Raw genomic sequence first — 24713 nt, forward strand, 5'->3', positions numbered from 1 at the left:
AAATTAAGAGATTGGAACACTCAGTAAGACCAGTCCACAAGCAAGACCTTTTTATAGGAAAGCTAGGTGTCAGCCGGGAAAGGTGGGGCAAAATAATTTGAAATCCAGGAGTGGTTCATTTTAATGAAGGTTAGCTCATCAACATTTTGGGTAGCCAGACGAGTCCTTTTTTCGGTTAATATTGAACCAGCAGCACTGAATACTCTTTCTGATAGCAAACTAGCTGCTGGGCAAGCAAGCTCCTGCAATGCATATTCTGCCAATTCAGGCCAGGTGTCTAATTTGGATGCCCAGTAATCAAATGGGAATGACGGTTGAGGGAGAACATCGATAAGGGATGAAAAATAGTTAGTAACCATACTGGACAAATGTTGTCTCCTGTCACTTTGAATAGATGCTGCAGTACCTGTCCTGTCTGCGGTCATTGCAAAATCACTCCACAACCTGGTCAGAAAACCCCTCTGTCCAACGCCACTTCTGATTTGTGCACCTCTAACACCTCTGCCCTGTAGCCCCCTGCAGCTCGTGTGAGAACCATCACCGGCGCTGTGTGCTGGGAATGCCTGAATCAAACGGTCTACAAGAGTTGCTTGTTTCGTTGCTAATATTTGATCGTGGTTCTCATGTGGCATAATATTTTGCAATTTGCCTTTATAGCGAGGATCAAGGAGGAAGGCCAACCAGTAATCGTCATCGGTCATCATTTTAATAATGCGTGGGTCCCTTTTGAGGATACCTAAGGCATAATCCGCCATGTGGGCCAAAGTTCCAGTTGTCAAATCTGCGGTTGTGCTGGTTTGAGGGGCAGTTACAGGCAAATCTACGTCACTTGTCTCCCTCAAAAAAACGGAACCCGGCCTTGCCACGTCACAAATTTCCATTGGCCCCGGAGAAGCTTCCTCATTTAAAAAATAGTCATCCCCATCATCCTCCTCGTCCTCCCTCTCTTCGCCCGCTACCTCGTCCTGTAGACTGCCCTGACCAGACAATGGCTGACTGTCATCAAGGCTTTCCTCTTCCTCGGCTGCAGACGCCTGCTCCTTTATGTGCGTCAAACTTTGCATCAGCAGACGCATTAGGGGGATGCTCATGCTTATTATGGTGTTGTCTGCACTAACCAGCCGTGTGCATTCCTCAAAACTCTGAAGGACTTGACACAGGTCTTGTACCTTCGACCACTGCACACCTGACAACTCCATGTCTGCCATCCAACTGCCTGCCCGTGTATGTGTATCCTCCCACAAATACATAACAGCACGCCTCTGTTCACACAGTCTATGTAGCATGTGCAGTGTTGAGTTCCACCTTGTTGCAACGTCGATGATTAGGCGATGCTGGGAAAGGTTCAAAGACCGCTGAAAGTTCTGCATACGGCTGGAGTGTATGGGCGAACGGCGGATATGCGAGCAAAGTCTGCGCACTTTGAGGAGCAGGTCGGGTAACCCCGGATAACTTTTCAGGAAGCACTGCACCACCAGGTTTAAGGTGTGAGCCAGGCAAGGAATGTGTTTCAGTTGGGAAAGGGCTATGGCAGCCATGAAATTCCTTCCGTTATGACTCACTACCTTGCCTGCCTCAAGATGTACAGTGCCCAGCCATGACTGAGATTCTTTCTGCAAGAACTCGGACAGAACTTCCGCGGTGTGTCTGTTGTCGCCCAAACACTTCATTGCCAATACAGCCTGCTGACGCTTGCCACTAGCTGTCCCATAATGGGACACCTGGTGTGCAACAGTGGCAGCTGTGGATGGAGTGGTTGTGCGACTGCGGTCTGTGGACGAGCTCTCGCTTCTGCAGGAGGACGAGGAGGAGGAGGAGGGGCGAACGCCTACAGCCAACTGTTTCCTAGACCGTGGGCTAGGCAGAACTGTCCCAATATTGCTGTCCCCTGTGGACCCTGCATGCACCACATTCACCCAGTGTGCCATGATGGACACGTAATGTCCCTGGCCATGCCTACTGGTCCATGCATCTGTTGTCAGGTGCACCTTTGTAGTCACAGATTGCCTGAGTGCATGGACGATGCGCTCTTTAACATGGTGGTGGAGGGCTGGGATGGCTTTTCTTGAAAAGAAGTGTCGACTGGGTAGCTCGTAGCATGGTACAGCGTAGTTCATCAGCGCTTTGAAAGCTTCGCTTTCAACTAACCGGTAGGGCATCATCTCTAATGAGATTAGTCTAGCAATGTGGGCGTTCAAACCCTGTGTACGCGGATGCGAGGATGAGTACTTCCTTTTCCTAACAAGAGTCTCATGTAGGGTGAGCTGGACTGGAGAGCTTTAGATCATGGAACTAGCAGTGGTGCCGGTGGACATGGCAGACTGAGAGAGGGTTGGAGATGGTATTCTTGCCGGTGCCCTACATGCAGTGTTTCCTACTAAGAACCTGGTGATTCCCTGACTGCTTTGGCCTGGCAACGAAAGCTGCACAGATACTGCAGGTGGTGCGGGAAATGGTGGGCTTACAGTGAGGGAAGGGATGTAGCATTGCTGACTAGCTTCATTGGCTGAGGGTGCTGCAACCTTTAGGGACGTTTGGTAGTTAGTCCAGGCTTGCAAATGCATGGTGGTTAAAAGGCATTGCAGACTGAGCTTCTTTAACCGGATGGCCACGCTGTCCTCCAACTGGTTTTGGTTTTGCCACGCGTTTTTGGCCAGATACGGGCCCGGCAGATGGAACCTGTTGTGATGTTGATGCCTGCTGCGGCTCCTCCTCCTCCGCTTCAGAACTACTGCCGCCTGCACCCTGTTCCCCCAATGGCTGCCAATCGGGGTCAACAACTGGGTCATCTATGACCTCCTCTTCTATCTCGTGTGCAACTTCGTCTGCATCACTGTGTAAGCCGGTGGTATAGCGGTCATGACGGGGCACCATAGTCTCAGCTGGGTTTGATTCTGGCTCAGTACACTGCGAGGGCAATGTTCTGGTCTGAGTCAAAGGAACAGCATAGTAATCTGGCTGTGGCTGTGCATCTGTGCACTCCATGTCCAATTCAACTTCTAATGGGCATGGCCTGATAACTGTTTCACTGTCTAACCCAGGAACGGTATGTGTAAAGAGCTCCATGGAGTAACCCGTTGTGTCGCCTGACGCATCCTTCTCTCTTGTTCTGGGTGAAGAAGACAAGGAAGCAACTTGTCCCTGACCGTGAACATCCACTAACGACGCGCTGCTTTTACATTTAGCACTTTCAGAAGAGGAGGCAAAAGAGCTAGAGGCTGAGTCAGCAAGGAAAGCCAAAACATGTTCTTGCTGCTCCGGCTTTAATAGCGGTTTTCCAACTCCCAGAAAAGGGAGTGTTCGAGGCCTTGTGTAGACAGACGACACGAACCTGGCTCAACAACTCGAGACTTAGGTGCTGTATTGCTTTTACCACGACCACCTGATGCTCCACCACCACTACCATCATTACCAGCTGACAATGACCGCCCACGGCCACAACCTCTTCCACCAGACTTCCTCATTGTTTGCAAAACGTAACCAAAGTAACGGTATTTGTTACTGTAAAACAACTTATAAGGTGAACTCAAACTTCTGTAGGATTTATATATACCTTTATAGGTGGCTGACACTGAAAGGAAAATCAGGCCCAATGTTACACACTAGGTTTTCTGTGCCCCAATAATTTGAGACAGATGGCACACACAGGACCGGCACTCAAGCAGAAATGCCAATCTTAATCTCCCACTATTTTTTTTGTTTTCAGGGAGAATTAAAAAAAAAAAAAAAAAATCCCAGTATGACACACTAGGTTTTCTGTGCCCCAATAATTTGAGACAGATGGCACACACAGGACCGGCACTCAAGCAGAAATGCCAATCTTAATCTCCCACTAATTTTTTTGTTTTCAGGGAGAATTTTAAAAAAAAAAATAATAATTCCCAATATGACACACTAGGTTTTCTGTGCCCCAATAATTTGAGACAGATGGCACACACAGGACCGGCACTCAAGCAGAAGTGCCAATCTTAATCTCCCACTATTTTTTATTTTTTTTTCAGGAAGAATTAAAAAAAAAAAGGGACTGTCCTACAATTACTATCTCCCTGCAGTAATCTCAGCAAGGTATGGCAGGCAGCAATAACAAGCAGTGGACAGCTGCACAAAAAAACCAAAAGTGTGGACAAACAAACAAGATAGCTGTGCAGAAAGGAAGGAAAAACAGGATTTGTGCTTTGAAAAAAGCAGTTGGTTTGCACAGTGGCATACAAAGAGCAATGCAGCTATCAGGGAGCCTTCTAGGGCAGCCCAATGAGCTACAGCGCTGAGGAAAAAAAATGTAGCTTCCACTGTCCCTGCAAACAAAAGGTGGTGTTGGACAGTGGAAATCGCTACAGCACAAGCGGTTTGGGGATGAATGTACCCTGCCTAACACTATCCCTGCTTCTGACGAAGCGGCACCTCTCCCTACGCTCAGATCAGCAGCAGTAAGATGGTGGTCGGCGGGAACGCCCCTTTATAGCCCCTGTGACGCCGCAGAAAGCAAGCCAATCACTGCAATGCCCTTCTCTAAGATGGTGGGGACTGAGATCTATGTCATCATGCTGCCCACACTCTGCGTCCACCTTCATTGGCTGAGAAATGTCGCTTTTAGCATCATTAAAATGTGACTTTGGCGCGAAAGTCGCGTACCGCGTGGCCGACCCAACACAGGGATTGGGTCGGGTTTCATACTTTGCCAAAAGTCGGTGACTTATGAAAATGACCGATCCGTTTCGCTCAACCCTAACCTTAACATATTTCCCAGCAAAATCCATTTTGGTTTTGTTTTTGTATGTTTTTTGGTGCACCTGTAAAAATGGCGTGAAACTCTGACAACATTGCTTACAGCTGTGACCTTGGAGTCAGAAATACTTTCAGGGGCAATCCCCATGATGTTCCCATGTCATTTGAGCAGTGTTTACATCATTTTCAGACGTTTATTGACCTTAAAAGGACCCCGGGGGGGGGGATCACTGTAAAAATGTTTGGGTTTCCCAAAGACTTACATTGGGCAGGTTGTTCTGTCCGAGTATCCGAGTATTCCAATTTGCTTGACCCGAGCAACGAGCACAAGAGCATTTTAGTGCTCGCTCATCACTAGTGCTTTCAATTAAGAACACCATAATAACTCTAATAGGGAATTATTTATTTGTATTAATCACTTATATAGCGCCATTAATGCCAAAAAGCTTTACAAACATTATTGGCACTGTCCCAAAAAAGTCCGAAACGTGCGTAGGGGTGCATAATACAGGACGTGGCAACCCCTTAAGGTAATACTCAGTAAACTCTCAGCATTCCTTCTCCTTTTTGCACTGTGCACTTTGTTTTAATTTTAAAAATTTTTGTTATGTGATGTTTTTCTGTATATTGATAATGATGTGACACATGGCACTTTAGTTCTTTTATATATGGCACATATCCTGTGCATTTAAGGTTTGAATTTTTGCACTGTTGCACTTTCTCCATTTGCACTTTTTTTGTACTTCTGAGTGAACTACTTATTTGTAAGGAAGGGTCAGCCATTACTACTTACATTGGAGCAATTATACGTGTTGACTCCGAGTCCTATTATGCGCACTAATGCTTGTTTATATATATTTTTTAATTTTACCATATATATTTAATAAAGGCATTTTTTTAATCTATTTCCTGTATGGTGTTTCTCTGGGGATCCATTATCTGGTTGGTTGGGCTGGTTTTCCACTCTAATCCATTAAACTTTTCTTGAAATACCGAATACTCTTTTTAGGTATATATATATATATATATATATATATATATATTTCTTTAAGAAAATGAGTCACATACATTTTTTAAAATTACCATTAATATCATATACAAGGGACAAATACTGTCACACCATGGCCAGACCACATATTACCACCACATAATGACCAAGTAATACCCCATAAAAGGGACAAATACCAACACACCATGACCAGACCACAAATTACCACCATATAGTGACCAAATAATACAACACACAACAGACAAATACAGTCACACCATGACCAGACTACATATTACCACCACAGTGACCAAATAATACTATATAAAAGGACAAATACTGACACACATGACAAGACCACATATTACTTTCACATAGTAACAGAATAATACCACATGCAAGAAACAAATAGTGACACACCATGATCCGACCACATAATACCACCACATAGTGACTGAATAATACCACATACAAAGAACAAATACTGTCACACCATGGCTAGACCACATATTACCACCATACAATGACTTAATATTATGATACTAACCATTGATTAAAAAAACACAATACTAATTTACATTATACACAATGTTAGGAGTCGAGTTCCCGCCGCTGCACAGGGGGATTCTCAAACCATGTCCGCTGCAGTCTCTCATTCTCCTGCAGCCACAGTGAAGCCTGCTCAGCAGAGACGTCGGTCCCAGCATCTGGATCAAGCTGATACTGTGCGCTTGGTTACTGCTGCATTTCCAGGCTCTGCCTTTGTAGCCAGTACTGATCAGCAGCGAGCAGGCGTTTCAGGTACTAAGTCCTGCTTTTCCCATACTGAGCATGCCCACAGGACGACCTCCCATTGGAGGTCAGGGGTCACACGCTCAGGTCCTGTAGCAGCTCCTATTGGACCACTAGGAAGGTCCTTGAGTGCTACAGCTATAAAAGGTTTGCATGGCCACATGGCCATGCGCTAGTATAGTATAAACCTGATATGTGTGTGTAGATGAATGTCTGTCAATGGATGAAAGCTCCTTAATCATTCCCATTCCTTGTGCTGATGACTGCTCATGAATGGTGGAAGCTACCTAGCGCCCGACAGTGCTACCTGCCCACTAAGCACACGTTTCAGTATCTATTTGCAGTGCCGGTCTATATGGCACCGTGCTCAATCAGTGCGCTTTCCTGACAGCCAGTTAGAGTAGGGTGGGAATTCCTGCTTGGACTCAGCATCTGACTGAGGGCATCTTCAGGCGCGGGCTCAAAAGCCACCGAGAGTCAGAGCGAGTCCAATTACCAGTTTAGTGGGGGTGATTCATAGGGATCACACTAGTGTCTTTCAGCTGCACCCTGTGACTGCTAATAGGGCGCATTGTAATTATGGCGACTCTGTGAAGCAACAGAGTTCGCTTCCATTCACATTGGGTGAGGTCTAACCCATGTGTGAGTAAGCGTCCATCTGCCATTACTCAGCAGCAGGTGCCATCTCTGCACGGTGACTCCGTACTGCGAATGCACTTCATATTCTTTAATATTATTATTTGGTGCATTCCACCAGTCCTAACATTATACTAGCGGCAGGGTCTGGCTAGTAAAGGCGGACGAGCAGTGACTGCAGCGGTACATCCAGCAGCTGGAGGGCAGGTTGGCAGCTCTTGAGCGTCAACCTCAGCTGTGGATGTTACCGCAGTAGCTGTTCAGGATGCTAGCGTGGCTGCAGCAAGTTTGTCCACTGCCACCCCTGTTCCGACCTTATCCCTCCTCCCACTGCCAGATAAAGACTCTGGTGATAGCAAGTTATGTAGGGGATTCGTGAGCCAGTGCCCTATACACCTCGAGCTTCTGGCTGCACGTTTTCCCACAGAGCGGGCAAAGGTAGGATTCATTATATCCCTTCTGTCGGACGGGGCGTTGGAGTTGGCTACGCCGCAGTGGGAGCGCGACGATCATGTGGTGCAGAGTGCTCTGCTGTTTCTGAGCTCTCTGAAACAGGTCTTTTTAGGACCTCGAGCCTCCCATGATATGGCGCTCCAACTGCTAGCATTGACCCAGGGCTCGTCCATGGTCAGCCATTTTGCCGTCCACTTCCGGACTTTAGCATCTGAGCTGGAGTGGTCAGATAAAGCCCTCATCCCTGTATTTTGGAGGGGGCTGGCTGACCATGTGAAGGACACTTTGGCCATTAGGGAGATTCCTGCCACACTGGAGGAGCTAATAGCTATATCACTCACATCAACCTTCTTTTTAACGAGTGAAGGTTGGAGCGAGCCCAGTGTAGGCAGAGATTTCAGCAGGCTCCCACCTTTGCTAGACCTCTGGAATCTCCAGTCCAGGCGTCCGAGTCACATGAGCCCATGGAGGTGTCACGAGTGGGATCTAAGTCCTGGACCGCTCGTGCACTCAAGGTCTGTCATGTTTGCTGGCAGTCAGGACATCTTGCCTCCAGATGTTCCCAGCGGTGGGGAAAACATCAGCGTCTAGTGGTTGTAGGAGGAGGTACACTAGACACGGCAACGTTGTCCTCCAAAATGTCCTTCAAGGGGACAATTACCATAGGCCCATCCACTCTTATGGTAGAGCTTTGTCTGGATTCCGGGGCGGAGGGCAATTTTATGTCATCTGCCTTTGCCCAGCGACACTCAATACCCCTGGTAAAGCTCGCCAAACCTGTGACCATACGTGTGGTAAATGGATCGACACTGCCCTCTCACATAACACACCAAACCATCCCATTTACTCCATCCATGTCTCCATCTCATCAGATTATCTCCCTGCTAGTCATTCCCGAGGGAATTGATGAGGTCCTGTTGGGGATACCATGGCTACGCTACCACTCTCCTCATGTAGAGTGGTCCTCAGGGAGAATTCTGGGATGGAGTGAATCTTAGGGAGGTAGATGTCTGAGGGAGTGCATTTAGATTGCTGAACTAAAGTACCAGTAGATCTTTCCTCTATTCCCAAGCATTATTGGCCCTATGCGGACGTGTTCTCCAAAAGGGCTGCAGAGACCCTTCCCCCTCACCGCTCCTATGACTGCCCTATTGACCTCTTGCCTGGTGCTGAGCCTCCCCGGGGTCGAGTCTACCTTTTTATCTCTCCCGGAAATGGAGGAAATGTCTCAATACATGCAGGAGAATCTGGCAAGAGGATTCATTAGGAAGTCAGAGTTACCTGCAGGGGCATGGTTCATCTTTGTGCAGAAGAAGAACAGAAAATTACATCCATGCATAGATAACAGGGGTCTTAACACCATCACCATTAAGAATAAATACCCTCTGCCCCTGATATCAGAGCTCTTCAATTGGTTGCGGGGAGCGAGGGTATTTACTAAGCTTGATCTGCGGGGTGTTTACAACCTGATTTGCATCCGTGAGGGGGACGAATGGATGACGGCTTTTAACACCAGGGATGGGCACTATGAATACCTGGTGATGCCCTTCAGGCTTTGTAATGCCCCGGCCATTTTCCAAGACTTTGTAAATGATACCTTCCGGGATATGCTCTCCACCTTGGTTGTAGTTTATCTGGATGATATTCTCATGTACTCTCCAGATATAGACTCCCACTGGAGAGATGTTTTCAAAGTCTTTGACCTCCTACAGGCAAACTCCCTCTATGCCAAGTTGGAGAAGTGTGTGTTTGAGCAGGAGTCTTTGCCTTTCCTGGGCTATATCATCTCTGCCCAAAGTTTGTCTATGGATCCTGCCAAACTACAGGCTGTGATGGGCTAGCAGGAACCCCATTCTCTCAAAGCGGTGCAGCGCTTTATGCGGTTCATCAACTATTATCGCCAGTTCATTCCACACTTCTCAACTTTGGTAGCTCCCCTGGTTGTCCTCTCCAAGAAGGGAGCTAATCCCAAATTGTGGTCAGAGGAGGTCTCCAAGGCCTTCCTCTCTATCAAGTCACACTTCGCTAGCGCTCCCATCCTACATCGCTCTGATGTAGATAAGCCATTTATAATAGAGGTGGATGCCTCATCCGTTGGTGCTGGAGCAGTCCTCTTCCAGAAGGATGCTTAAGGTCGGAAGCATCCTTGCTTCTTCTTCTCTAAGACCTTCACACCGGCAGAGAGGAATTATTCCATCAGAGACAGGGAGCTGTTAGCCAAGAAGTTGGCCTTTTTGGAGTGGTGACATCTTCTGGAGGGGGCTTGCTACCCCTTCCAAGTATTCACTGACCACAAAAATTTGGTGTACTTACAAACTGCCCAGCGGCTAAACTCTCGCCAGGCCAGATGGTCCCTGTTCTTCTCCCACTTCTACTTTACCCTCCATTTTCTCTCCAGGGAGAAAACACTCGGGCCAATACTCTCTTCCGCTCCTTTGTGTCATCAGAGGAGGAACCTCAACTTATTGTCCCTTCAGAGAGCCTGAGAACTGTGGCTCCGGTTTCGCTAGAGTCTGTGCCCCCAGGCAATACTTTCATTCCATCTAATTTGTGACCGGAGGTTCTCTCTTGGACTCACTCATCTAGGGTGGTGGACATTTTGGGACCAAGAGGACATTAGAGTTTCTGGCGAGGACATACTAGTGGCCGCATATGGCCCGTGACGTCGGGGATTATATTCGGGCGTGTGTCTCTTGCGCCAAGAATCGGTATTCTCGGCAATGGCCTGCTGGGCTACTTTACCTCCTGCCGGTGGCAGACAGGTCCTGGGAGATGGTCAGGATGGACTTTGTGGTGGGCTTACCTAAGTCTCGTAGCTGCACCATTATCTGGGTAGTCACCAATCATTTTTCTAAAATGGTGCACTTGGTGCCGCTCCCACGGTTACCTTCTGCACGGGCCTTCGTAAAACATATCTTCCATCTATATGGCATGCCTGACAAAATTGTCAGTGACCGGGGTCCCCAGTTCACGTCCCTATTTTGGAGAGACCTCTATCGTTTACTCTGCATTGAGCTGAATCTCTCTTCTGCATACCATCCCGAGATGAATGGGTTGATAGAGAGGGCCAACCTATGACATTTTGTCTCGGCGAGGCACGATGACTGGGCATCCCTGCTACCGTGGGTGGAGTTTGCCTTGAACAACGCCATAGCCGACTCCACTGGGCAGACCCCATTTCTCCTTAACTACGGCCAGCATCCGCGTGTCCCTGTGCCCATGCCCGTGTCATCCATCGATTCTAGGGTGGCAGACTGGGCGGTGGAAGCACGTGACATTTGGTACCGCTCACAGGATGCCATCCGGGTCTCCAAGCAGAGAATGAGGGTTTCTACCAATGCACATCGGCGCCCCGCTCCGACCTTTGCTCCTGGTGACTTAGTGTGGCTCTCCGCCTGTAACATCAGGCTGTGAGTTGAGTCCACTAAGTTTGCGCCTCACTACATAGGCCCCTTCAAGATCCTGGAGCAAGTCAATCCTGTGGTCTATCGGTTGTCCTTTCCTCCACACCTAGGTATCACAACTCCTTTCATGCGTACCTCCTAAAACCCGTTCACATGTCTTGGTTTTCTGAAACATCTGCCGGGACATCGGGCTCGTCCAAGGATGACTATGAGGTGAATGCTATCATGGGGTGTTAGGTGGTACATAGCAAACAATTCTATCTGGTAAATTGGAAGGGTCATGGCCCAGAGGACAGGACCTGGGAGCCTCTTGAGCACATTCGGGCTCCGCTGCTCATTGCGGCCTTTGAGTGTAGCGAGGCTCAGGGAGGAGAGGGCCCTAGGAGGGGGTAATGTCGAGGTCCAGTTCCCACTGCTGCACAGGGGAAATCTCGAACCATGTCCGCTGCGGTCTCCCATTTTCCTCCGGCCGCAGTGGAGCCTGCTCAGCAGAGACGTCAGTCCCAGTGTCTGGCTCAAGATGATACTGTGCGCTTGGTTACTGCTGCCTTTCCAGGCTCTGCCTTTGTAGCCAGTACTGATCAGCAGCGAGCAGGCATTTTAGGTACTAAGTCCTGCTTTTCCAATACTAAGCATTCCAACAGGACGACCTCCCATTGGAGGTCGGGGGTCACACGCTCCGGTCCTGTAGCAGCTCCTATTGGACCACTAGGAAGGTCCTTGAGTGCTACAGCTATAAAAGGTTTGCATGGCCGCACGGCCATGCACTAGTATAGACTTGTTATGTGTGTGTGTAGATGAATGTCTGTCAATGGATGAAAGCTCTATTTTCAGTGCCCGTCTTTACGGCACCATGCGCAATCAGTGCGCTTTCCTGACAGCGGGTCAGAGTAGGGTTGGATTTCCCGCTTGGACTCAACATCTGACTCAGGGCATCCTCAGGCACGGGCTCAAAAGCCACCGAGGGTCAGAGCGAGTCCAATTACCAGTTTAGTGGGGGTGATTCATAGGGATCCTACTAGTATCTTTTAGCTGCACCCTGTGACTGCTAACAGCTAATTACGGTGACTCTGTGAAGCAACAGAATTCGCTTCCATTCACACTGGGTGAGGTCTAACCCATGTGTGAGCAAGCCTCCATCTGCCATTACTCAGCAGCAGGTGCCATCTCTGTACGGTGGACCCCGGACTGCGAACGCACCTCATATTCTTTAATATTATTATTTGGTACATTCCGCCAGTCCTAACACACAGGAGCTCGGTATATACTGTCAGTGTACAGGAAATACAGAGATCACCAGTGATATTATACATAGGAGTTTTGTATGTAGTATCAGTGTACAGGTAATGCAGTGATCACCAGTGACATTATTCCCAAGAGCTCTGTGCATAGTATACAGTGTATAGTGTCAGTGTACAGGTAATACAGTGACATTATACACAGGAGCTCTGAATGTAGTATATAGTGTATAGTGTACAGGTAACACACTGACTTACCAGTGATGTCTCTAGATGAAGTCCTTTTCATGCAGCGCTGACCTCCATCACTTTTCCAGCAAGGACTCATCTCTGCATAAAATAACACATAGTTACCTAGAGCCCCGCTTCCAGAGCACATTACCCATTTTTTCCCTTTTGTTTTACACTTTGCAGCTGAGTACAGTCGTGCATCCAGCATTAATATATGATTAGTTATTATATGTAAGCCACTATTCCAAATATAAATTGGAATCCACCACTGTGCCCCCACTAACTATAAAAAGCAACTTTCCCCATTTAATAAATATATAGATTAATTAGCACTTGAACTCTAATCCCCAATTCAATACCAGTCACTGCATCTACAATGCCAGCCACTGCCCCAATTCATTATATTTACATGCCCCTTCCACCACAATTCATTATGGGATGTCTTATCTCTCTCCTACCTCCACCCTCTATTTATTATCAACTGCTCTCCCCCACATTCAATACATCATTTACTCTCCCCACCTTCAATTTATCATTATTTTCTGCCCCACCCCCAATTCATTATAATTTGTTGAACTCCACCCTCTCTTCATCATTTGCAGTCCCTTCCACCACTCACATTACCATTTACAGTCCCTCTATCCCCACTCACTTCATCATTTGCAGTCCTTATCCCCCCACTTCATCATTTGCAGTCCCCCTCCCGCCCACTTCATCATTTGCAGTCCCCCTCCCCCCACACACTTCATTATTTACAGTCCCTCTACCCCCTCTCACTTCATGATTTGCAGCCCCTTTCCCCACTTCATCATTTGTAGTCCCCCTCCCCTTACTTCATCATTTGCCGCCCCCCTCACCCATTTAATTCATTTCATTTCATAAAGTAAAAATAAAAAATAAATGTTTTTCATACTTACCACATTGATGATCCCCTACAGGCTTTGCTTCTGGTGTTCTCATATGGGATGGCACATACGCAATGACGTCATCGCATATGCACCGTTACCTGACCAGAAGTCCAGAGAAGGTGGAGAGAGCTGGAGCAGAACAGCCATCCAGGTTAGATGGCTGCAGCACACAGCACTTTAGCCAAGCTCTCCTTTCTACTGTTGCTCACCGGGCCCCATACAGCAGTGAGGGTAGTAGTGCCTTGATGGCAGCCCTGGTTGTATTAGATGGTAGCATTATTCATGGGAATTACTCCATTTATGTTACATGGCATGTTGTGTCTGCTTCATAAGTTATCACCACTGTGACCAGTGATTGGCTGCAGCAGTCAAGCCCTCTACGAGACCAAAAGTGTAACTATGCAGCAGTATAGAGGCACAATGGGGATTGCTAATGAGTGAATATATTTTTAGTTTACTGGTTCAGGATTATATACAATGGTTAAATACTGGGTATTCATATGTTAGGCTTGATTTACACCCTTGGCATGTATTACAGTAAAATCTCCTTATGTGAACTTGCTTAAAGATTGTAATGTACAAATATATGTGGAAAAGAGCTGTCCTATGGCGCTTTTACATTTCTTACCACCATAATCCATCTTGAAAAGGTCATCTTATCATAGCTAGCTCATATTAAAGAAGCACTCTCATCAAAGTATTCTCTTAATATATTGCAATCATCATATTATACAGCACTGTGTAATTACAATTGCTCATGTTTCCTTTCTTCCAAGTAAATTATTCTCTTTTCCCTGCTCTATGTAGAAGCAGGAAACTTCTTGTCCCTGCATTTATCATTCCCCTCTTCAACTCCTAACCCAGCTGCTCCCTCCTCCCCCCTGCCAGGTACATTTGCAGTGACACATGACTCATGCAAGTAAAATAGACTTATGTTTCTACATAGCACGTAGCAGGATTCAGCTAGTCAGTTTTTAATCATGTGATGTCATAGACCTAATAAAAAATAAAAGAATTAACTGGGTAGAAAGGCAAAATGAGCAATTGTAAGTACACAGTGCTATATAATATGGTGACTGTAATATATTAAAAAGAGACAAAGTTTTATAGGAGTACTTCTTTAATGTGGAAGTAACCAGACCACTATTGAACAGCTTATTGCTTTTAGTAAGTCTGCAATTTGTCACCCATCTGCGTAAAGGAAATGCGGACGTACATGGTAGCTATTCAGATGACTAGCAATTTATGTTACACAAGAATTCAGCAGAGTGAGAAGTGTTGCTACTTAGCATCTTTCTGCTCTTACTCAGAGGAGGCATCCTGTCGCATGATACAGTATATGAAGAGCTGATTTTCTATTTATTGTTCAGTTTAGGACATCATGTAAAACATGTCATATGATAATATATCACATATGCTGCCCATGTTAAAAATAATAGATCAGAATTAGATTTTGCTTTACACTTTTTTATTGCAATTGCACGATATACAAAAGGCTAAATAAAAATATACATATGATTATTAGATCATAATGTCCTATTTATTCTCTTGCTGTAAAGTGGAAAACGACTCATTTAGATTACTCACAATCCATGTCTGCCAAAAACATCCTCAAAGCTCTACTTGGGTAATTCTGTAGGAGTTCATTTTTTTAATATTTTCCACTAAAATAAAGCTGAATCATTTCTAAAAACAAGTCATTGCAACAGCAAAATCTGGAAACATATGGAGGTAGAGGGTGCTGCTACGTCAGTAAACTGGATGAAATAGAAAAACAGTGATACTACATGCTCAGAAATAGGGTGAGATTTGCAGTGAGACTTTCTAAGATACAGGTGTTTTTACAAGTTGATTACACTGTTAGCAGCCTTTGTAATTAAAACCTTCAGTTTTTGCTATGCAAGCTATAATAGGCTCAAGTTTAAAATAGGGATAACAAAAAGAGAAAATCGACAATATGTAAAATGTGGCATCTAGTAGAAAAGAGAGGAGAGGCCGGGGAATAGCAGGGGATAGGTGGATTAGTTGGGCAGAAGAGTTTAGGCATATTTTGGAGGGATATAAGACTGTTAGAAGGGAGGGTATTAGCCAAAACCCTTTTGATTATGAAATGCGGGCTGGTGCCTGAGCCAGAGTATTAACCCAAATACTTTTGATTATGAAATGAGGCATGGTGCCTGAACCAAAGTATGGGCCAAAACCATTTTGATTATGAAATGAAGCCTGGTGCCTATACACCAATATTAGCCTAAATGATTTTGATTAGGAAATGTTTACTGGTGCCTGCGCAACAACATTAGCCCAAACGATTTTGATTAGGAAATGTAGACTCTGGCAGGCAGCCCAAACGATTTTGATTAGGTAATGTTGACTTGTGCCTGCACAACAATTTTGGCCCAAATGATTTTGATTAGGAAATGTGGACTCTAACATGCACCCCAATATTAGCCCAAAAAATTTTGATTAGTAAATGGGGCATGGTTCCTGCACCCCAATATTAGCCATAACGATTTTGATTAGGAAATGGTGCCTGGTGCCTGCACCCCAATATTAGCCCAAACTATTTTTATTAGGAAATGGGGCCTGGTGCCTACACCCCAATATTAGTCAAAACTATTTTGATTAGAAAATGGGCCTGGTGCCTGCCCCCCAATATTATCCCAAACAATTTTGATTAGGAAATGTGGCCTTGTGCCTGCACCACAATATTAAAAAGAGATAGAAACAGGCTCGACCACTGTTAGGTGCTCAGGGGTAAAACGGTAAAACAATACAAAAGATCTAACCCCGGCACACTCCAAGAACGTGAAGACAGAACTGTTGCTTTCAAAGTTTTTTAAATTTATCTTGTGCAAAAGAGAACGGTTTGCAATGTTTCAGCTCAGGCACGAGCCTTCATCAGGAAGACCACAATGAGCCTTATTCACTGTCCATAGGGAAGGATGCAACTGGCATGTGGCTCCCTCCCTGTGTCCTTGTTAGTGATGACTTCAGTGTGGAGGCAAGGAGGTCTAACTACCTCTTACAATACCTTATGCGCATTCCATTACTTTTAAAAGATACAAAGGCTAAGTCTACCTCTATACATCTGTATTCCTAACAATTGATAACAAAGGATAGCTGAATATGGGTGTGAACAGTTTTATTTAATTCCATTCTGCTGGCCAATCAAGACCACCTTGGACAGACTTCCATAGGGCAATCTGAGAGCTCGGGACCTACACATGATATAACTACCATAAGATTGTCTTCCTGATGAAGGCTCGTGCCTGAGCCAAAACATTGGAAACCATTCTCTTTTGCACAAGATAAATTAAGAAACTTTGAAAGAAACAGTTCTGTCTTCACATTTTTGGAGTGCACCACAGTATTGGCTCATACAATTTTGAAATGTCAACTCCTGCCTGCACCACAGTATTAGCCCAAACGATTTTGATTAGGAAGTGTGATCTCCTGACTGCAACACAGTATTAGCCCAAACAATTTTGATTAGGAATTATCGACTCCTGCTTGCAGAACACTATTAGCACAAACTAGTTAGATGCTGGAAGGTCAATTTCACACAGGATCCTATCAAACTCTATGACAATTTGCAGCAGCAGCAAGAGCAGTCTCTCTGCGCTGTTACACTGACAAAATGGCATAAAAACAACATGTCCACTTTTTATATGGAGAGGGACATGTGACTTCAGCTGCAAATGACAGAAACCATTGTGTCTGTACGTTGTGGATGGTTTCTACTCCCTGATTGACTGCTGGAATCTCCACACGTTAAGATAATAAAATAACTAAATAACAGTCTGCCGCTCCTCTGACCTATACCCAGTCCCTCCCCTCATTAAACACATCTCCCGCTCATCAAACATCACCACTATCCTAGCCAAAGTCATAACAAATCATTAGTGAAACCATGATCATTTACCAAACTGCACCTAAATTTAGCTGACTTTGGGGAAAAATGCTTGGGAATCCAAACATGAAACCGAATGAGCTACGTTCGTGCCGACTTTGAGATTTACGAACATTTTCCAAACAAATTTGCTCATCTCTAATGATAAACAATAGAGCCATGTAAATATAATAAATATCTGAAACATGTATGAATAGACATTACCCCTAAAGTACTGTCAAATCATTTTTAATAATGAAAACAGGTGCAGCAAACGTGCAGATGATACATAAATAATGCAGTTTAGAAATAATATATTATCTGTATATGTACACTCACCGGCCACTTTATTAGGTACACCATGCTAGTAACGGGTTGGACCCCCTTTTGCCTTCAGAACTGCCTCAATTCTTCGTGGCATAGATTCAACAAGGTGCTGGAAGCATTCCTCAGAGATTTTGGTCCATATTGACATGATGGCATCACACAGTTGCCGCAGATTTGTTGGCTGCACATCCCAAAGATGCTCCATACAAGGCAGGATGGATCCATGCTTTCATGTTGTTTACGCCAAATTCTGACCCTACCATCCGAATGTCGCAGCAGAAATCGAGACTCATCAGACCAAGCAACGTTTTTCCAATCTTCTACTGTCCAATTTCGATGAGCTTGTACAAATTGTAGCCTCAGTTTCCTGTTCTTAGCTGAAAGGAGTGGTACCCGGTGTGGTCTTCTGCTGCTGTAGCCCATCTGCCTCAAAGTTCGACGCACTGTGCGTTCAGAAATGCTCTTAGGCCTACCTTGGTTGTAACGGGTGGCGATTTGAGTCACTGTTGCCTTTCTATCAGCTCGAACCAGTCTGCCCATTCTCCTCTGACCTCTGGCATCAACAAGGCATTTCCGCCCACAGAACTGCCGCTCACTGGATTTTTTTTCTTTTTCGGACCATTCTCTGTAAACCCTAGAGATGGTTGTGCGTGAAAATCCCAGTAGATCAGCAGTTTCTGAAATACTCAGACCAGCCCTTCTGGCACCAACAACCATGCCACGTTCAAAGGCACTCAAATCACCTTTCTTCCCCATACTGATGCTCGGTTTGAACTGCAGGAGATTGTCTTGACCATGTCTACATGCCTAAATGCACTGAGTTGCCACCATGTGATTGGCTGATTAGAAATTAAGTGTTAACAAGAAGTTGGACAGGTGTACCTAATAAAGTGGCCGGTGAGTGTATATTGCACCTTTTTCTCTTTATTGAATACTATTTGACTTTGGGGGTAGCATCTGTTTATATCTATGTCAGATAGCCATTATATCTGTTACTATTTATTTTCATGGCACTCACTTGGAGTTTATCCCAGTGACAGTTTTTGGCCTAGTATATAGGTTCTTGTGAAATGGGGAGTTTCCAAATGTTTTTATTTGTCCTGTTTAGGTTTTTGTGTTTGTTACTCAATAAATTTTTATATTGTTTAAAGCATAACCATGAATTTAATTTTTAATAAATAAATATATAATACTCATGAAAATAGGTAACTTTGTCATATATTTTTTCAGAGAAATTTGCTTCTTTCTCCACCTTGACTGATAATTCATTTTTTAAATTCTAATTTCTTGGGTAAAATCTCTCTTTAGTGAATACAGACTTTCCCATATCAGAGATAGGAGGAGATGGCAGGTGTTACTGATAACAATTTGTGTAAACATGGCAGAGTAAGGGTACCATCACACAGTGAAATTTCCATCGCTGCGACGGCACGATTCGTGACGTCGCAGCGTCGTATGAATATCGCTCCAGCGTCGTAGACTGCGGTCACACTTTGCAATCACGGCGCTGGAGCGATGCCGAAGTCCCCGGGTAACCAGGGTAAACATCGGGTTACTAAGCGCAGGGCCGCGCTTAGTAACCCGATGTTTACCCTGGTTACCAGCGTTAACGTAAAAAAAACAAACAGTACATACTTACATTCCGGTGTCTGTCCCCGGCGTTCTGCTTCTCTCCACTGTGTAAGCGCCATAGCCGGAAAGCAGAGCGGTGACGTCACCGCGTCACCGCTGTGCTTGCTTTCCGGCCGGCAGGCGCTCACACAGTGCAGAGAAGCTGAGACGCCAGGGACAGACACCGGAATGTGAGTATGTACTGTTTGTTTTTTTTACGTTTACGCTTGTAACCAGGGTAAACATCGGGTTAGTAAGCGCGGCCCTGCGCTTAGTTACCCGATGTTTACCCTGGTTACAAGCGAACACATCGCTGGATCGCTGTCACACACAACGATCCAGCGATGTCAGCGGGTGATCAAGCGACGAAAGAAAGTTCCAAACGATCTGCTACGACGTACGATTCTCAGCGTGATGTCTGATCGCAGTAGCGTGTCAGACACAGCGATATCGTAACGATATCGCTAGAACGTCACGAATCGTACTGTCGTAGCGATGGAAATTTCACTGTGTGACGGTACCCTAAGGGTATGTGCACACGTCCGGATTTCTTGCAGAAATTTCCTGAAGAAAATCGGAAATTTTCTGCAAGAAATCCGCATTTTTTTTTTGCGTTTTTTTCCGTTTTTTCGTGTTTTTTTAGCATTATGCAAGCGTAATTGGCTTGCAGAATGCTAAAGTTTTCCAAGCGATCTGTAGCATCGCTTGGAAAACTGACTGACAGGTTGGTCACACTTGTCAAACATAGCGTTTGACAAGTGTGACCATCTTTTTACTATAGATGCTGCCTATGCAGCATCTATAGTAAAAGATAGAATGTTTAAAAATAATAAAAAAAATAAAAAAAATGGTTATACTCACCTGCAGGCGTCCGTTTCTATAGATGCCGGTGTGGTTCAGGACCTTCCATGACGTCGCAGTCACATGACCGGTCTCGACCAATCACAAGACCGCGATGTCATCGCAGGTCCTACACCGCACACCAGCTATAGAAACCGAAGCGGCAGCATGCAGCGGAGAGGCGGGAAGACATCGAAGGTGAGTATATGACTATTTTTTATTTTAATTCTTTTTTTTGACCAATTATATGGTGCCCAGTCCGTGGAGGAGAGTCTCCTCTCCTCCACCCTGGGTACCAACCGCACATAATCTGCTTACTTCCCGCATGGTGTGCACAGCCCCATGCGGGAAGTAAGCAGATCAATGCACTCCTAGGTGTGCGGAATCCCCTGCAATTCCGCATTTTAATGAACATGTTGCTTTTTTTTCCGCGATGCGATTTTTTTGCGGAAAAAAAGGCTACATTTGCACAAAAAATGCGGAATACACTGAAAATAATAGGAGGCATATGTTAGCATTTTTTTCGCGTTTTTATCACGTTTTTATAGCGAAAAAACACGAAAAAAACGCGAAAAATACTGAACGTGCGCACATGGCCTAAAGGGAGGAAGAAGCAGCTCTGCTTAAAGCTCCTCCTCCCCCCACACTATATATAATCTTACCAGTAGTAACTGTTACATGATCATGTAGGTTGAAAAAAAACCTAGCCCCATCAAGTTCAGCCTTTCACTTCCAATTATGCATTCTTTGTCATTATATTATCTATAACCCACATTTATTTTGTTATGGAAATCGTCCAGCCCTTTTTTTAAAAGCTGCCATTACTACCTCTTGTTGTAGGACATTACCCAATCTGGCTGCTGTAACAGTTAAGAACCCTTTCCTTGTTGCTGCCAGAATGGCCTTTCTTCCACCCATAGTGAGTGCCCCTTGGTCCTCAATATGGTCTTTGGAAAGAATAAGTCATGTCCTCTGTTCTGACCTCGCATATATTTATACATGTAAATGAGTTCCCCTTTGAGGCATCTTTTTTCTAAGCTAAATAAGACCAACTTTTCCAATCTCTTATCGAGAGGCCATCCATCCCTTGTAATAATCTAGTTGCCCACCTTTGAACTGTTTCTAACTTCTGAATATTCTTTTTATAAGTGGAGCCCAACACTTTATCCCATATTTTAGATGTGGTCTCACAAGTGATTTAAAGTGGGTCAACAACATTGGGATCACAGGATTTTATCTCTCTTTTTATACACCCTAAAATCTTGTTTGCTTTTGCGGCTGCTGCTTGACATTGAGTACTGCTGCTCAGCTTACTTGTAACCAGAATACCCAAGTCTTTCTCCTGTTCTGTAGTCCCAAGTATGCATTGTGGGCTATTTATATGGATACATCTAAAAAAAATGGGAATGGTTGGTGATATCAACTTCCTTTTTGTGACCCATTAGTATATGGGAGGGGAAAAACTTTTCAAGATGGGTGGTGACCATGGCGGCCATTTTGAAGTCAGCCATTTTGATCCAACTTTATTTTTTTCAATGGGAAGAGGGTCATGTGACACATAAAACTTATTGAGAATTTCACAAGAAAAACAATGGTGTGCTTGGTTTTAAGGTAACTTTATTCTTTAATGAGTTATTTACAAGTTTATGACCACTTATAAAATGTGTTCAAAGTGCTGCCCATTGTGTTGGATTGTCAATGCAATCCTCTTCTCCCACTCTTGACACACTGATAGCAACACCGCAGAAGAAATGCTAGCACAGGCTTCCAATATCAGTTGTTTCAGATGCTGCACATCTCATATCTCCACAGCATAGACAATTGCCTTCAGATGACCCCAAAGACAAAAGTTTAAGGAGTTCAGATTGGGAGACCTTGGTGGCCATTCAACTGGCCCACGACGACCAATCCACTTTCCAGGAAACAGTTCATGTAGGAATGCTGGGACCTGACACCCATAATGTGGTGGTGCACCATCTTGGGACTTGGGTAAGCCCACCACAAAGTCCATCCCGACCATTTCCCAGGGCCTGTCCGCCATCGGCAGGGGGTAAAGTAGCCCAGCAGGACATTGTCGAGAAGACCTATTCTTGGCGCAGGAGACACATGCCTAAATATAGTCTCCAACGTCACGGGCCATATGCGGCCACCAGTATGTCCTCGCCAGAAGCTCAGATGTCCTCTTGGTCCCAGAATGTCCACCTACCCTGGACAATTGAGCCTAAGAGAGAACCTCAGGTCACAAAATAGGTGGCACAAAAGTCTTGCACAGGGGCACAGACTCTAGCGAAACCTGGGCCACGGTCCTCAGGTTCTCAGAAGGGACAATTAACCGAGGCTCCTCCTCCTCCTCTGATGACACTATGGAGTGGAAGAAACCATCGGCACAAATGTTCTTCTCCCCGGAGACAAAATGGAGGGTGAAATAGAACCAGGAGAAGAATAGGGACCATCTAGCCTGGCAAGAATTTAGCCACTGGGCAGTTGTTACGCCTTCCCATACTTACCGTTCCGGCCGGCGCGCTCCCGACGCTCCTCCTCGCTCCTCTGTCCCTGCTTTCCTGGGTGCTCGTCCCTTTGCCGGTCCGCGCATGCGGTTAGTACCTAACATCCTAGGCTAGACTCTATCTGAGCGCCTCGGTGACACCACCTCTCCTGTATTCTCAGTCCCACCTCTGGCTCCCATACTAGTCGTCCCTTTGGTTCCGGCAGTCGCGGCCTCACCCCCCTTGGGCCTGTCCCAAACACTCCCTGTATAGGGGGTGGTCCCATCTGGTCCGCTCGCCCTCGGGGGCTCTGTAGCCGTGACCCAGAGGGTCCACTTCTCGAGCCGTGATAGCAGTGTTTAGGTACACCAAATTCTTGTGGTCAGTGTAGACTTGGAAGGGAAAACGAGCCCCCTCTAGGAGGTGTCTCCACTCTGAGAAAGACAACTTCATAGCTAGCAACTCCCTGTCCCTGATGGAATAATTTCTCTCCATCTATGTGAAGGTCTTGGAGAAAAAAAAGCAAGGATGCTTCTGACCTTGAGCATCCTTTTGGAAGAGGACTGCTCCAGCACCAACGGATGAGGCATCCACCTTCATTATAAATGGTTTATCTACATCAGGGCAATGTAAAATGGGAATGCTAGCGAAGTGGGACTTGATAGAGAGGAAGGCCTTGGAGACCTCCTCCAACCACAATTTGGGATTCGCTACCTTCTTGGTGAGGTGTAATAATTATAGGGAATAACTCAGGAGACTCTTTGCGTGGAACAAGACAACTACAGGACACAGTTTTATAAGTGGTAAAGTCTATATTATCACACAGTGATTCAAACAGGTGCAGAGAGAAACTCAAGTCCACAACACTTGGTGTAAATATTAAACGCAGCTTAGCAGTCTATAGGAAACTTCAGAGGAAAATGCAATCAAGCAGAAAGTCTATGAAGCACAGTTATTCTTCAGGATACTTGACACGAATTATCCTTCTCTTAGTCCAAACACAGATAGATAAGCTTATAAGGCAGTTCAAATCATATCTTAGCTCATCCATGGAGGCCTGGTTAATAGTCTCAGGTTTTTGCAGAGCAGAAACAGCTTATATGTCCAGCAAATACAGATGGAAGTAAACACGAGCAGCAGATGAAGGAGGATTACTGGAAACTGGCGTATGCAGCAGGAACTCAGAGCAGAGTAGCAGGATCACCACACAGGTTCACAGGAGCAGGTATATAGCCATGGAGTAATCAGAGGTCAGGAACTGGATGCAAGGCAGAATACTCTAGCACAGACTGAAGGCTGGAGTGGAGTCTTATAGCAGGAAGACACAGTGCACATGAGACCAAAGACGCCATCTTCGAAAAGGGCAGTAATGTACAAAAGGTAAAAAATGTTCAGAGTCCTGACATGAGGGCTACCAAGGGAGCTACCAAAGTTGAGAAGTGAGGAATGAACTGGCGATATTAGTTAATGAACCCCATAAAGCACTGCATTGCTTTGAGGGAATGGGGTCCCTGCCAGTCCATCACAGCCTGTAGCTTGGCGGGAACCATAGCCAATCCCTGGGCGGAGATGATATAGCCCAGGAAAGGTAAGGACTCTTGCTCAAACACACACTTCTCCAACTTGGCATAGAGGGAGTTTGCCCATAGGAGGTCGAAAACTTTACAAACATCTCTCCGGTGGAAATCTATATCTGGAGAGTAGATGAGAATATCATCCCGATAGACTACGATTGAGGTGGTGAGCATGTCCCGGAAGATATCGTTTACAAAGTCCTGGAAAATGGCAGTGGCATTACAGAACTCGAAGTGCATCACCAGATACTCGTATTGGCTGTCCCTGGTGTTAAATGCCGTCTTCCATTTGTCCCCCTCATGGATGCAAATCAAGTTGTAAGCACCCTGCAAATCAAGTTTAGTTAAAAACCCTCGCTACACGCAAATTATCAAATAGCTCAGATATTGGGACATAGGGTACTTGTTCTTAACAGTGATAGCGTTAAGACCCATGAAATCTATGCATGGGCATAGTTCTCCGTTCTTCTTCTGCACAAAGAAGAACCTTGCCCATGTAGGTGACACTGACTTCCTAATGAATTCTCTTGCCAGATTCTCCTTGATGTACTGAGTCATTGCTTCTGTCTCCGGGAGAGATAGGGAAAACTCAACCCCGGGGAGGCTCAGCA

Source organism: Ranitomeya variabilis, chromosome 2, assembly GCF_051348905.1.
Source record: "Ranitomeya variabilis isolate aRanVar5 chromosome 2, aRanVar5.hap1, whole genome shotgun sequence".
In the NCBI taxonomy this organism is placed as follows: domain Eukaryota; kingdom Metazoa; phylum Chordata; class Amphibia; order Anura; family Dendrobatidae; genus Ranitomeya; species Ranitomeya variabilis.